The sequence below is a fragment of the Lynx rufus genome, unplaced genomic scaffold, assembly GCF_022079265.1.
Source record: "Lynx rufus isolate CCGP_SWC_20201006 ecotype Redwood Valley unplaced genomic scaffold, mLynRuf1.p SCAF_2, whole genome shotgun sequence".
NCBI lineage: Eukaryota > Metazoa > Chordata > Mammalia > Carnivora > Felidae > Lynx > Lynx rufus.
Genome location: NW_025814834.1, coordinates 73,918,805 through 73,935,593, shown reverse-complemented (window position 1 = coordinate 73,935,593; position 16,789 = coordinate 73,918,805). Strand labels below are relative to the sequence as shown.

The following is a 16,789-nucleotide window of genomic DNA, read 5'->3' as shown; positions in this document are numbered from 1 at the left end:
CAGGTCGTGATCTCGTGGTTCATGAGTTCAAGCCCCATGTTGGGCTCTGTGCTGACAGCTCGCAGCCTGGAGCCTGTTTCAGGTTCTGTGTCTCCCTCTCTCTCTGCCCCTCCCCAGCTCATGCTCTCTCTGTCTCTCACTCTCTCTCTCAAAAATAAACATTGAGAAATTAAAAAAATTAAAAACTTTTCTAAGTGGGAAGTTACTACTCAGACAATGAAAATGAGTGATAAAGAGTAGAAAAACATATCTGAAGCAGATATAACCCCAAAGAGCTTATACCCAAAATATTTAGTGAATAACTGTAAACTGGTAAGAAAAAAGACAGGTTGTCAAATAGGAAAAAAAATGAGCGAAAGATTTGAAAAGCCAATTTTTACAAAGAAGAAATCCAAATAGCCATTACGCATGCTAAAAGACCTTCAACATCACTAAAAATTAGGGAACTGCAAGTGAAAATCACAGCAAAATACCAGTTCACATCCACCAAATTGGTTAAAATGAAAACATTTCAGAATACAAGCATTAGCAAGAATTTAGAACAATGGGAGCTTATATACGTAGCTGTTGTAACAGTAAATTGGTGCGGCCCCTTTAAGAAAAAGTGTGGGAGTACCTTGCAAAGTTGTAAATACATATATGCCCTGATCCAGCAATTCACTCTTAGGTATTCCCCACAGAAATGTGGTGTAAGGGGACATGTGTAAAAATGTTCATAGCAACATACTTCCTAAAAACTCTAAACATGCAAATGACCCAAATGTCATCAATAGCAAAACAGATCAATAAATTATGGTAATCTAAGGTCACATGCAACAACAAAGTATAGGGGAAAAGATGTCATGCATGATACTATAACATACTATTTGATTCTATTCACAAAAGTTCAAATACAGGCAAAACACAGGGATGCATAATCAGTGGTAAAAGCAGAGAAATGATTATCACAAAAATTGGCTTATACTATTCAGAGGCTGAGGGTTGGTGTCAGGGTAGAGCCTGAGAAGGAAAATGTGGGTAAGAGGCTGAAAGAAAGGGACTAAGAGAAGCACGCAGCCAGGGACTGGGGTGAGGCAGACGTCTTGAAGAGGAGGGGGCCAAGAAGGGTGACATGTATGTATGGTAGACCTAGAGTGACAAATAAGATGCAGGGGCACCTAGGTGGTTCAGGCAGTTGAGTGTCCGACTTCAGCTCAGGTCATGATCTCACAGCTCATGAGTTCTAGCCCCGCGTCAGGCGCTGTGCTGACAGCTCAGAGCATGGAGCCTGCTTCCAATTCTGTGTCTCCCTCTCTCTCTGCCCCTCCCCACTTGTGCTCTCTTTCTCAAAAATAAATGAGCATTAAAAAAAAAATAAAATAAGATGCAGATATGGAAACTAAGGTGAGTCACAGAGGAAAGGGAGCTGAGGCACAGCAGCAGGCTGAGGGCAGGATAAGTCACCACAACAAGCTAGGGAAGAAGGAAGCTACCAGCTGGCCAGAACTGGCCACAGGGCATGCTCTGCCAGGCAGTGAAGGTTGTCATTATATATTAACATTTCATACTATCATCTCTAGCCTGGCTAACTGCAAAATCCTCCAAATGGGTTAGCCAGCTTATTCCCTTGCCCCTCTAGCCTATTCTCAAACCCACAGTCAGAGGGATCCTGTTAAACTGTTTAGGTCAGATCACAGCATTCCTTGCTCACTCCAACCACACTATTCTCATTTCTGTTCCTCAAGAGGCAGGGCCTTTGTACACGCTTCCCTTTGCCTAGATTTGCTGGTTACATTCCCCCTAGATACATAGCTTGTTCTCTCATCTGTTTCAGGTTTTTACTCAATTGTCATCTTCTCTCTAAGGCCTTCCATAGAGTATCTAAACATTCAACAGCACTCCCCCCCAGTTTGGGTCCCTTTCTTTGCTTAATCTTTCTGTCACTAATACTTACTACTCTCTTGCACTATATATTTTACTTATATATCTTGTTAGGCATACTAACTTCTATTAGAATGTATCACAAGGGTTGAGATTTAGGGGTCTTTTTCACATTTGACCCCCCTAGTACTTAGAAAAATGCCAGCACATACTCAGCACTCACTTAATATTTGCTAAATGAATGAACAAAAGAATGAATGAACAAACCCATCCATCCAGTAATGAAAGCGAGAAACCTGGGTAACTTTTGCTCTTTGTTCTCCATTACCCAGTTCTGTCCACTTTCTAAATATCCTTCTACCCCTTCTCTCTATCTCTATTTCCATCACTCTAACTCAGACCACTATCATCTTTCACCCAGACTGTGGCAATAGTTGCCTGACTTCCCTCCCCTCCTCTAGTAGTAGTCCCATAAAATCCACCCTCCCCTAAACTATCAGATTGATCTTAAAACCTGTCGATCTCCTACTAAAACACTTTGATGGCTCCTTATCACTCCCGGTGACTACAACTCCAGCTCCTTGACATTGAGCATCCCTGCAAGATCTAGCACACACTTACCTCGCTAGCCCTCCTCTCGTCATTCTCTAGACCACAATTTATGATCAGGAAACACCAAAATGCTTTTGTATGCCAACATGTTTCTGATCTGTGGGAGACTGGCTCATCTGTCCCATGTTTAGAATGTCCGTCCTCTCACTTCTTATTTTACCGCTAATAAACACCATCCTTTAGGATTGAGTTCAAATGCTTGCCTCTCCCAGGGTTTACTACTGCTGCCTCCCTCTGTATGCTATGTACCCTCCTCCACGCTCCCATAATTTTCATACATACTCTCCTGTGGCACTTACCACACTCCGTAATAACTATATGTTTATACACCATTCTTTTCTACTGGAATCTAAGATCTTTGTATCCATCTTAGTCATCTCTGTATGCATAGTGCCTATCACAGTGCCTGGCACAGGCAGGTACTCAAAAAATATTAGGTGACTGAGTAAATGAGTGATTTAGGCTATACACAAAGAAATTTTTGTAATAATCACTAAGGAAATTAGAAACAATCAACTTGTGTCACTTTCAGATACTCAGGCATTCAACATACGTCTTTTACAAATTCCATCTTTTGTGAAAGTAAAGAAATAGGCACAGAGCCCAGAAGAATCACTTTTAACATGTCTCTTATGGTTCTTTCACGCCCGGAAATTTGATTCTCTTTATTATAAATGCCGCAGGCACCAACAGATCACTTTTCTCATTTTTTGTTCAACTCTATCCCTTCACTACTCTGCCTCTCTCACTCACAAAAAAGAATTTCCAGCAAGCCACCATAACCAAATGTAACATTTGTCATAGTGAGACAATATAGGAGAAACTCAATATACATTATTTTAGACATTTACAAAATGGGAATTTTCTCAAGTAGTCTGCAGTGAAAATAGGCTAATGGGAATTCACTGGGTAAGAATCAGCCTGGTAACAACAGACAAGTAGTCATTGTGTTCAGAGAACTAAATTCTCCACTAGGTAGAAATGTACTTATGTACCATAGATATCATAACAGATATGTCCTTCAATGACTAATATATTTAATTTCTCCATTACTACCCAGAGAGATCTATGAAAATACACAGCACATTAAAAAGATGACCTCATTTGTCCATTTGTAACCTGTTAATCCTAAACTTGAAATTCTTTTGATAAGAGATTTCCTGTTCCTTCTGGAGCTAAAAGCAAGGAATCAGGACTAGGTTTTTCTACCCAATTATCCTCTCGTTCACTGCCTAAAGTTTCCCTAATCAAACAATGCCAAGGTAAAAGGGCAAACTATAAAAAGCAGATAGATCTGCCCTCTGAGTTTCTAGTTGGAGAAAAGTATATATAGAAACCAGAATGAGCTCTGGAGTTACAAAAACCATGACAATTGTCTCAGAAAGACTTGGATGAGTTAATACCATAAACTGATTTTAAAATGCAAAATTTTTTTAACATTGAAAAACCATAAAAGCCAGGTGTGAACAGCATGAAATGCAAGTAGATTATCAGAGAAACTTGTGTATACGGTGTGTATTAGAATCTTGTCTATACAAGATTCTTCCCATAGCATTTTTTTAATTAAAGTCAATTTTATACAAATATAATTTATTCAAGGGTATATGAAATCAATACTTGGCTTTTTGAGTACCTATGATGGATTATAATTGGTGTCAGACACTAGTGACACAAAGATGAATAAAAAGTGTATCCTTGTCTTCATATGTTTAGAGTCCAGCAATAGACATACAAACATTACATCAGATGAAATAAATGCAATATGTGAGATGAACACGGGGAGAAGAACAGTGTGGAATGGGGGACAGAAGAGCACATTTATCTATTGCATTACATATAAAAATCAGATCTCTAGAGAAAGTTGCACTGTTAATATTACCATTGTATATGATACAAAAGGAACCAGCATACCTTATACTTATCTACATATTAAAATGTGCCATATAAAAGTGCTAATAGTCAGCTATTTCTGACCTACAAAAACAGCAATTTGACATGATTTAACCTATGAGTTTTTTAAAACAAATTTTCATGTATTTATTCCACAAATATTTGGTTATCACGTAGCAAGTGCAAGTGGAAGAGGCATGGAGAGAAGAACAGATGGAACCAATGGGGACTGAGAGAAGCTAAAGACCATAGTTACCATTTAACCAAACCTATTTTTTTCTTGAGGTCTTCCCTAAAATATACCATCGACTCAACCCTCCAAGAGAATGATAGGGCTCCAAGGTCCCTGTGTCTGTCCTGACAGATAATAAGCTTTTGTGAGAATGCCCGAAGCAGAAGTAGAGTCTTAGGGAGCCAGGTACCCCAAATCCCTTGCTGGTAACTCACAGTCATAGTCTGCTGATTATCCCTCGTATTTATTCTCCCCTTCTTTCATAGTAATGACCTTTTAACTTTGGGCTGGACATCAACCACCTCAAACAGCCCATATTGTTCACCTTGCAGTCATGTCTGACAGTTGTGAAAAAGTGCTGGTTTATGAGACACTAAGTGGAACCAGAGTGTGCAATTTCTGGAAAGTAAATTTCAAGGGAAGTGATGTGGCCTTCTCCTCTTCCTGCTGATTAGGGAAGTCCCTCCTTCTCCAGCTTCTATGGTTTTCTTTTTGCAAGGAGATCATATAATTGAAATCACATAGTATGGAACCTTTTGTGTGTGGCATTTTCCACTTAGCATAATACCTTTGAGATTTGTCCATTTTTTGTGTGTATCAATAGTTTGTTACTTTTACTGCTAAGTAATAATCCATCATATGGAAGTACCACAGTTTGTTTATCCTTTCCCCAGTTGAGGGCATTGGGGTCTTGGAGTTGCTTCCAGTTGTAGCAATGAAAAATAGAGCTGCTGCATGTGTTTACTTATAGATTTTTGTGTGAACATAGGTTTTCATTTTACATAAATAAACATCTAGGAGTAGGATTGCTGGGGTATTGTGGTAAGTGTATGTTTAACAGCATACGTAACTGCAGAAATGTTTTACAAAGTGACTGTATCATTTTGCATCCCCACCAGCAATGTAAGCAAATTCAAGATGTTCCACATCTTTGTCAATATTTGGTATGGTCAGATTTTTATTTTAGACTTTTCAATAGGTTATATAGTGATATCCCATTGTGGTTTTAATTTGCATTTCTCTAGTGACTAAAGATATTGAGCATCTTTTCATGTCCTATTTGCCAAATATCTTTTTTTCATGAAGTGACTTTCTTTTTTATTGAGTTGTTTACTTGTTATTAAGTTTTGAAAATTCTTGATTAACTCTGATTCAAGCCCTTCATCAGATATGTGATTTGCAAATATTTTCTCCTAGTGGGAGGCCTGTCTTTATTGTCTTCACGATGAGTAGAAGTTCTTAATTTTGAGAAAGTCCAATTTATCAACTTTTTCTTCTAGGTATAGTGCATTTGGTGTTGTGTTTAAGAAATCTTTTTCCAATCCAAAGTCATAAAGATTTTCTCCTTTATTGTCTTCCTGTGTTTTGTAGTTTTCAGTTTTACATTTAGGTCCATTTTGAGTTAATTTTTGTATAGAGCACAAGGTATGTATCAAGGTTCATTTCTTTTTGCATCTGAGTATTTAATGGCTCCCACATCACTTGTTTATAAGACTACTCTTTCTCCGTTGAATTAACTTTGTGTCTTTGTTGAAAATCACGTGAACACTGATGTGTGGGTCTATTTCTGGATTCTCTATCCTGTTAAATGAGACACACTTAAATTTTTTTTTAGTAAATATATTTTTATTTTTAATAGGAATTTAAAAAATACTGGCTTTCCAACCCCAAGTTGTGTTTTCTTCTCTTAAATTACCTAGTGCTCGTGGTTATCATTGCCTAGAGTTGTATTGCATAAACTCACTCTAAAATGCAAACAGACAATATATGTCATATCCAATATCCTCATTTGTAAAACATCTTATGAGATGTTTTTCTGGTTTGCCACTGAAAAAAAAGGCATTCATTATAAAGAACATTAAAAAGTATAGCCTCTTTTAGACTTTACAAAATAGACCCCAATGCAGATAAATGCACTTTTTAAAACTAAGACATTTTAAGAATAGGGCTAGCTTGGTTATTTTACTTGGAACTAATACATAGATTCATCAAGTCCCCAGGCCTTGTGGAATTTCAATTAGCTACCTGCCAAGAGCCACAGATAGCATAATATAGCTGTATAGAGGAAATGCCATCTGCCTCTGTGAACAAAAATCACTCTAGTATTGATGCCTATGGTTCCTCAGAGGTCTCTTGATTATGCCAATATTATGCCCATGGTTAACCACAGAGAACTTCTCTGTGAATGTCCCCAACTGCAGAGACTATAGGGATGCCAGTAATGTGAGGGATTCATAGATAACACTGATTATGCTGATGGTGCATGGCACAGTTGACCACACCAAGACATTGATAAACAAATGCCCTAAATTGGCAGAAACTACTGAATCCTTGCCAGATCCTGTGATAGACTAGTCATCTAAGTTTTTCCAGTGTCTTGGGTTTTTTTTTTTCCTTTTCTGATTAAGGAAGCATGTAATGTGAGCTTCATTAATGCCCAAGAAGAAATTTCTTTTATCTTTAATTACCAAGGGGAAAAAACCTGAGATGATGTCACATTTATAAATGGAAATGACTTACAACTATAAATATTGATAGACTGTTATCATGTGATGAAAGCATCCTTTCCCTTTGGCAGGTGGTCACTCAGCCCATGTGACTTATGGGTAAGCTTTCTGTGGTCACCTCCCCCTTTATGATGATCCTATACAAGGTACTGTGTGCCTATAGGATCACTTCCAGCTTGAACCAGGTAAGTGGTGGGTCCTTATTGATTCTGACGCCTGCTCATCTTAACCTGCAGTCAGCAAGCAGGCAAGTTAGAACAGCATAGCAAAACCCAGACACCTTCTGGGTCAGAGTTATTAGGTGCATACATCAGAATACACCCTAGTTAGTTTAAGAAGAAAAATATTAATGGCAGGATTGTGAAAAGTTCATGAAGTCTTTGGAAGGGTCAGAGAAGCAAGTTCTAGACTAAGCTTCCAGGAATAACATCCAGAACCACATATCACAGTTGGTGAGGTCACACTGATTCTGGCACAATTGGGAAGTTGCTGCCATCACCACTGACCTCAGGACATGCTACCTTTGCTCTCGATCACACCAACAAAATGGATCTCCACGCCATATCTGTCCCTTCACATACCTTGTTTCCCTTTACCTTTTGTTTCAGGACTGTGATTATCATGTGCCTTGATATTATTTCCTTTGTATTTATCCATCTTGGGGTTTGCTAAGCTTCTTGAAAAAATACATTGATGTTGCTCATCCAGTTTGGTAAGTTCTTGGATGTTATTTCTTGAATATTGCCTCTGTCTCATTTTCTCTCTCCTCTTTTTGGGACTTTAATTACATGTATATAAAAACTTTTACTATGTTCCATATTTCTCTTATGCTCTCTATTCTGCTTTTCATTTTATTATTTTCTCTTTATATGCTTCAGCTTGAATATTTTCTATTGATCTGTCTTCAAGTTCATTAATTCTTCTGCTATGTCTAATCTGATCTTAAAGCTTATCCACTGAGTTCTTAATTTTAGGTATTATATTTTGCATTTCTAGAATGTATTTTTTTTCCTTTTAATTCTGAGTCTGTTTTATTCCTTGATTATCTATCAGTTGATTTTCCTGTTTCTTTGAATGTTTGATCATTTTTATTGTGGGCTGGACATTGTAATAGATCTATCCTACGGTCTCTAGATTATATTACTTTTCTCTAAATAGTGTTTTGTCTTTAGTCTGGAAGGCAGTTAAATTGCCAGGGAATTTCCTGAATCTTGTTGATGCTTTATTTTTACTTTTCTTAAGCCAGGTATGTTTCAGTTTTATCTATAATCTTATAGTATAGCCCAAACTTCTAAAACATTGTCTCTCTAGAGGTACAATTGAATGTCTAGAGTGTTCACCAAGATGTCTCTACTTTGGCTGGGGTAGAATTCAAACACCTGCCCCTCCCCAAAACTGTATGACCTTTGAAATCTCTATTCAGTTCTCAGCTTTGAGTAGTTGTTCTCTCTTAGCCTTTTGGTGTCTCACTTTGTGCATTCAGAGCTTATAGGTTGGCTAAGGACCCATGAGGTATTTTTATATGCATTTTGAGGACTCTTTATCTTCCATTCCTTTATCTCTAGTACCCTATACTTCAAGAAATCCCTTTGCAGCCTAAACTCCAATATCTGCTTCCTTCACTTGTCAAGATTATAATTTTCAGGGCGCCTGGGTGGCTCAGTCAGCGGAGTGTCTGACTCTTGATTTCGGCTCAGGTCATTATTTCACAGTTCATGAAATTGAGCCCTGTGTCGAGCTCTGTGCTGACAGTGTGGAGCCTGCTTGGGATTCTCTCTCTCTCTGCCCCTCTCCCACTTGTGTTCTCTCTCTCGAAAAAAAAATAAATAGATGTTAAAAAAAAGACTATAATTTTCTATGTGGGTTATATTTCCCTCCACCTTATATTGAAAAAAAACTGGTATAAAGAAATCTAGAGTGAATATAGGGTTCACCTTCAAAGTTTCTCTTATTTCAAGAATTTTATCTATGCACTTTTTGTCCAATTCCTGAAAATGGTTTTTTTAAAAATATTTTGCTCAATTTTTATAGTTGTTTACCATATCAACTATTCATTATCACTGAAATAGGAACTGAAAAAACCCTCTACTTTACATTAGGTACCATTCATCATCTGATTTGTGAAACTCAAGTCTAAGTCTGTTCTCCATCAGCAAAGAAGCCTGAAATCTGTGGAGAAGGAAGATTGTAGAAGGGGTTGATGCTATGAGAAACTATCAAAATGTGAAAAGGGTGCCAAATTATATTTACTCAAAAAAGTATTTTCTATCCCATTACTATCTGATTCCCTAACTACTGTGTCTTCTTGATCAGGTCAGACAATCAGCTAGAGATGCAGCAAGGAGCACAAAAGTAAGATGAATTGGAGAAGAGTGGAGAAGTGCATGGTAACTTTGTTTATGCCTAAAATGTACCTTTTATGGTTACCAGGTTTTATTTTTAAAACCACATTTCAGATTTCAGCATATTCCATATTGACAATTATGACTTATACTTCACCCCTTAATGACTTTGCACATGCACATGTTTCTACAGCTAGCTTTCTCATAAATAAGGTAGAAAGAAGGTAGTGGAAATAGTACTATATCAGGAAGTATTGAGAAGGTGGGAGTAATTCCTAAGGCTTATTATATACTTTGCTTTAGCAACAGTTGCTGAATACCTACAATATTCCAAGCACCAAGCACAGGGTGTGGTGGGTTGGGATGGGACATGAAGGAATAAGGAAGTTGGAGTGAGCATATGTTACACCAAGATGAATAAGATGGGGTTGCAGTTGTGTAGTAGACATAGATTTTCCAGTGTGCCATAACCACTATTAAGTCAGGGTTATATATAAGGGGTTAGGGAGAACCAAGAGTGGATTGAATCTGGCCAGGGACTCAAGAAAGTCTTCCTGTAGCAGACATTTAAGATGAATCTTGAAGAAGAGTGAGACTTAGCCAGACAAAGAAAGGTAAGAGAGGCGTTCCAGGCAAAATCAATAATATCAGGGACCTAGAAAAGCAAGCCAGGAAGTGTGGCCATTGTTATAAGCAAAGGGTGCCACCAAGGAATTGTCCTGAAGGGAAGGTAGCTCAAACTGCATTTTAGATAGAGCATTCTGCATGCAGCTTAGGGGGAAAAATTCAGAAGGGCAGGATGTGAAGCATAGCCATTAGAGCACTACTGCAATAGTCCAGGAACTGGCCTTTCTAGTGACAGAAAGAAAGATGTGGAGAGTTAAGGTGTAAAATTTCCAAAGGTGGTAAATAGCTACGGGGGTGCGTGAGGGAGAAGAGGAAGCTAAGTTTTAAGAAAAAAAAGTGCAAATTTACTGGAGGGAAACAAAAATACCTATTTTGGACACTGAGTCTGATGCATCTGTAGACTTTGAAGTTGATGTAATTGGTAGGCAGCTGGATAAATGAGATTCAAGAGAGAGCTGCTCAGAGATGGTGGAGGTGGGGAGGAGATTGAAGAATAATTAGCATATAAAGGTAGGTAAAAACCTGAGAGGGATTAGGAACCAGTGAAGTAATGAGAGAAGAATAAAGAGTAAGGATAGAAACCTGAGGATAGCAGGGTTTTAGGATTGTGCAGACAATGACAAATGCACACACAGACTAAGTATTCCTCAAAGATATGGGAAACAGAATAATATTTTAGAAGCTGAAATAATATTTTAGAACAAAGGGTATGTGGTCAACAGTGAGAAATGAAGCAGAGGTCTACTAAGATAAGGATGCTAGAGCACTGACAGGATTAGGTAATTGGGAGGTCACTGGTGACCTTGGGGAGAAGAGAGGATCTTGACAGAGTAGGGCAGTCAGAAGTCCTGAGAAAATATAGATTATTCTTTCAAGTGCTGGATTTCAAAGAAAAGGTTAGAAATTAGGAGGTGCCCAGGAGCTGGAGGATGATTTAGAGCCAAGAGAAGGTTTGATTTGAATAAGAAAGACTTAACCACATTTATGGGCTGGGAGAAATACCCACATAATAAGAAAGAAAATAATCAAAGGAGATAATCAGTAGAATCAAGTTTCTAAAGTGTTTAGATGGGTCAGAGTCCCAAACACTGGCAGAAGGACTGGATATGAACATGTAGAAAGCATCACATCCTGCATCAGGAGGAAAGTGGGGGATTAGCAGAAGACATAAAGACATAGGGTAGGGGGCAGGAATTAGGGATCTATCTCATAACTCCATGACTTCATTTTTTTTGATAAAGTAGGAGGTAAGTTGCCTCCTCGGGGCATGAAGGGGAGGGTGTATGGTACTAGGTAAGGTTATTGAAAGGATTGGTGACCTTTTGAAATAGTCATAAGAGGAACGGGGAGAATTGGCAAACTAAGGACAGGACTAAGGTCTCTCGTGTGGCATTCAGAGTCCAGGTGAAGGTGACTTTTCCTTAGTAGCATTTGGCCACCCAGCATGGATGCAGAGAGAGTCAACTGTAAAGCAGATCTGGGAATGAGGTTTCCCAGCCATGGTGTAGACAAGCATGCCAAAAATCAAGCGCACAGCTAACAGAGTGGTCTAGGCTGGATGGTGAGGAGGGGCTGGTGGTCTGAGACAATTTAGGGGATCAAAGAGTGGGTTTGGTGGTAGCAGGAGAATGAGAACTCTTCTTCCCTGTTTTCCTCTCACCACTCCAGTGAGAGGCCTGCACTCACTACCACATCCATTACTGATAGAAAGCCAAAATAAAACAGAGAAGGAGGGAAAGAGAGAGAAAACTCATTATTGCAAAATTCCTTTAATGCTTTTCTTTAAAGGCACGAGTCATCTAAATCATCCCCCAAAAGGCTTTTTAAATTCCAAGACTAAGAACAAAATTATGGTTAAACATTTAATTAATGTTTATTATAGCTAGCATGTTAGTTTTAGAAAGGCCAAATATATGATACAATGAAGTAATATTTTTCACATTCTGTAGGTCTATTTTATAGTGCACTGGGGCTCACAGTATAATAAATATCTTCTATTATTTTGTAAGATTCTTGTATGCAAAGCTATGTAGGGCCAAGATAATTTTGAATTTCAAGTCAAATGAGCTGGCATGAACCTTAGGCAAGTCACTTTATCTTTCAGGACTTTAGGTTTTAGACTTGTAAAATGAAGGATGGGGGTAAATTTCAAGTTTCCTTCCAGGTAAAAACAAAATGAGTATAATTTAATATTTTAAATTACTATAGAATTGATAGGATTACTCCTTTTCTGTTATGATACACTTGTGTTCACAGCTATAATTTATTAAGCCTCAGTCCTCGATCAGGAACACAAACTCAAATGATAACACCATCTCTATGGGAAATAGAATCCATTTTGTATCACAGTTTACATTATGTCCCACCATCCTCTGCTCACATTTACTTTTTGGAAACTCGGTTTCCAAAGGTTCAGAGATATTTGTTCACCATCTTGTGACCATGGGTGTCTGAGGAGGCACCATATTATATTGCTTCCAAAAACCAAGCCCTGATTTCACTGGGTAGGTACTCCGTTGCAGCAAACCCTGCACATCTCAGGTTTGTCACTGGAGGTAACATGACAAAATGACTATAAAGCATCTATTAGAATGCCTGAAATGTAGGGAACACTCCACAGTGTATACACAATACACTGAACAGCATTACATGTGGGAAATAATCAAAACACAGCACTATTTTTGTCCCCCATTTAGAGATTTCTCCTGCCACGAGATGAAAACTAAGCAGAACCCATAACTCACCCATGTTACAAAGGGGCCCACAGTCATAAGTCACAAAATACAGTCTTGACTCAAAATTAAATGGTCTGGTTCCAAGAGATTCATCAACTCTTCCCTCTTTATTCAGATGATGACATCTCCTTTCATTCCCTAGATGCTTAGACAGTCAGAGTGCACGGGCAGGAGGGAAAAGGGGACAAGATGTACAGAAGAGGACAGCAGAGTTCTTAGGAGATTGGTGACCGATGCCGTCCCAAGTAAACCTGGCAGGTGGTTAATGCTGACTCTTGCCCTCCTACCAGTTTCGTTCTCTTGATTGATAGCTGGGCTGTTTCTGGAAAAATTTCCCTAATGTGGGTCATGTACATTGTCTAACTACTTCTCTTCCACCTATCAGGTTCCCATTTATTGCTATTCCACCCCACTTTTTAGGGGGGAATCCCCTCTCCTTTGGCAGGAGCCCTGTTGGGCAGAAAAATCTCAAGCAGGATGCCTTTGAAAATGACCCTGTGCCATTAGCCAATGATTTCTTAAATAGAGCACATGAAAAATTGATAAATAGTATTTCATGAGGACGTTCAGCTTCCATTTAGAATGTAAGAAGCTGGAAAGATTGTTGCCTCCCACTTGAAGCAGAAGAAAAACCCGAATAGCCTACATCAGAACTTCTCTTGAACCCATCAGAGAGCTGAGGTCAGAGGGCAAATAAACCTGAAATTTACAGAAAGGCAGATGTCTCCAAGGAGAGAAGCAATGTGGAAACTGGCTTACTTGAGACAGAGCACCTGGGAAAGACACAGCCACTGTAGAAGTGGGTAAGAAGATCACAGCTAATCATCTGTAATGGGTTAATAGTTAAATTTTTACAATTTGCTGCTGTCATAGACGTGAGAGTATAGAACCCGTGAAAGTTATAGACATAAGGGGAATTTACACCCCCTCACAGGCTTTTTCTCCACAAACTTCACAGAAAGCTCCTAAGAAAGGTCAGAGTCAGGGGAGGTGTGCAGAGGAAGCCTCTTATGTTAGCACAGGTCTAAGAGATATGAACAAAACCCCTATAGAACAAAAACCGCTGGGGTGCCTGAGTTGCTCAGTCGGTTGACACTCAGGTCATGACTGTTTGAGCCCTGCATCTGGCTCTCTGCTGTCTGTCTGTCTGTCTGTCTCTTTCTCTCTCTCTCTCTCTCTCTCTCTCTCTCTCTCTCTCTCACACACACACACACACACACACACACACACACACACAACTCTTTCTCTCTCACAAACATAAAAATAAACCTTAAAAAAAAAGCCCCTGGGGGGGCTGGTAAGGGATGTAGACCCATTATAGCTGGGGAAAAAACAAAACAAAAGAAACCCACCTCTCCTGGGTGGGAGGGGGCAGGAAGATCTCTCCCACACAAGGACCACCATGACCCGAGGCAGAGTTTGTCTGCCATGGGGTGGAGGGCAGGATCACCAAGCAGGTTCTAGTTCCAAGACCAAGAGACAAAAATCTTGCCTGAGACTGAAGCTGAACCGAGAAAGCAGAATGCCTCTCCCCTACCAGGCCAGGAAGTGTCTAGTAAGAATCTACTGCAGGGGAAGGAACAACAGTGGCAAGTGTCTCCCAGGCACAGGCTCACAGGGGAAGCTTAAAGCCCACGCCCACCATAAGCAAAGTAACATAAATTGCCAAAAACTGAAAATAGGTCATAAATGGATAAACTGTGCTTAAGCCCAGGCATTGAATACTACTCAGCAATAAAAAGGAGTTAATTATTAATACACATAACAACATGGCTAGATCATAAATGTATTATGCTAAGTGAAAAAAGCTAGACCCAAAAGCCCACATACTGTATGGTTATGTTCCTGTGACATTCTGAAACGGCCAAAAGTATAGGGATAGAGACCAGTAGTTGCCAAAGGCTGAAGGTGGGTGTGGGGTTGAGTACAAAGGGGCATGAAGGATTTCTGAAGGGTGATGAAGCAGTCTATACCTTGCTTGTGGTGGTAATTACATGTCACGCATTTGTCAAAACTCATGGAACTGTACTAACTATAAAAGGGTGATTTTAATGCATAAACTTATATCTCAGACATTTAAATTAAAAAAAAAAGAATTTCATTAAAATTAAGAACTTTTTGTTTATCAAAGGACACCATTAAAAGAGTGAAAAGTCACAGAAAAAAAAAAAGAACTTGCATGCAGAATGTATAAAGAACACAGATGAATAAGAAAAAACAGACAATCCAATAGAAAAACAGGCAAAAGTCTTGAGTGGGCATCTCACAGGAGCTGATATCAAATGGTCAATATGCAAATGGAAAGTTGCTCATAATCTATTCTGAATGTAGATGAAAAGCACATAGAGGTACCACTACACATACACAAGATTAGCTACAAGTAAAGATTGGCACTCCCAGTGTTGGTGAGGATGTGGAGCAATTGAAACTGGTTGAAAACGGGTATAACCACTTTGGAAAACTATTTGGCTGTATTTTCTAAAGCCAAACACACCTGATCCAGCAGTCCTACTCCCAGGCATTTATCCAATAGAAACCAGTGTATATGTCTACCCTAAGACATGTTCAAGGGTGTTCACACAGCACTGTTATCATGAGAGCAAAAGCCTGGAGATAACACAAATTTCCATTAACAGGATAACATATAAATAAATTGTGGGACATATCTACAATGAAATACTACCCAGCTATAAAGAAAAACAAACAATTCCAACATGCAACAAGAATGAAACTCAACAGATATGATGAATGAAAGAAGTTCAAAAGAGTATATACTGTGTGCTTTGAGTTGTATGAAATTCATGATTAAGCAAAACTAATTTATGGTGATAAATTCAGAATAGGGGTTATGGGTATGGGTAATATATACTGAAAAGAGGCATGAGGGAACCTGAGCTGCAGAAAACGTTATATATTTTGATCTCAGTGGTTTTTACATGGGTAATATATATTTGTAAAATTTCATTCAATTGCACACTTATGTTTCTGTGCTTTACTGCATGCATGTTTACCTCAGTGCAATACAATAAAAAGAAAATATCCCCCACAGAGTAGCTGAAAGGCTAATGACAATGTGTGCCAATTTAATACAAAAAGACTATGAGTATATAAAGACTTGTCCCAGTCCCTGACCCCTGTGTGTTTCTTATCAGCCACGGATGGAGAAGAAACGAGCATTAGATCTGTAGCCCATGGTAGATTAGACTTGATGCAGCTTCTATTCCTTCTAGGTCCCAAGTTTACACAATGCCCAAAATAATATCTTTTTGTTTACAAAAAATGCAGAGCAGGCATTTTTCCTCTAATTTTTTTTTTTTTTTTGGTTTTGTTTGTTTGTTTGTTTCACAGAGAGAGCATGAGTCAGGGAGGGGCCAAAAGAGAGGAAGAGAGAATTTTAAGCAGGCTCCACACTCACCATGGAGCTCAATGCTAGGCTCAATCCACAACCCTGGGATCATGACCTGAGTGAAAATCAAGAGTCAGCCACTCAACCAACTGAGCCACCTAGGTGCCCCTCCTCTAATGTTTTAAAAGAGACATTTGTTTTTATAGCTATTTTTATATTTCATAGCTATTTTACAGCTATTAATTGCTATAGTGTAACACCTACCAGGTTATCTTTTTCTACCAATAGAATCAAACTTGTTGCTCTATCATTCCCCTACCACATCGTTTATCAGTAAATAAAGATTTGTGTACTTTACTGTGTGTATGCTGTACCTCAATACAATTTGTTTTTTTTTTCTTTTTTTTTAATTTTTTTTAACATTTATTTATTTTTGAGACAGAGAGAGACAGAGCATGAACAGGGGAGGGTCAGAGACAGAGGGAAACACAGAATCTGAAACAGGCTCCAAGCTCTGAGCTGTCAGCACAGAGCCCGACGCAGGACTCGAACTCACGGACCGCGAGATCATGACCTGAGCCGAAGTCGGCTGCTTAACCGACTGAGCCACACAGGCGCCCCAATACAATTTGTTTTTA

The 16,789-nt window shown here is 38.9% G+C and overlaps 1 protein-coding gene across 2 annotated transcripts in view; it reads right to left on the bottom strand.

Annotated features, from left to right (window-relative positions):
- The window catches only part of CCDC148 (coiled-coil domain containing 148), a 182,288-nt gene that overhangs the window by 122,966 nt on the left and 42,533 nt on the right, over positions 1 to 16,789 (bottom strand). The gene's annotated exons all lie outside the window — the stretch shown is intronic.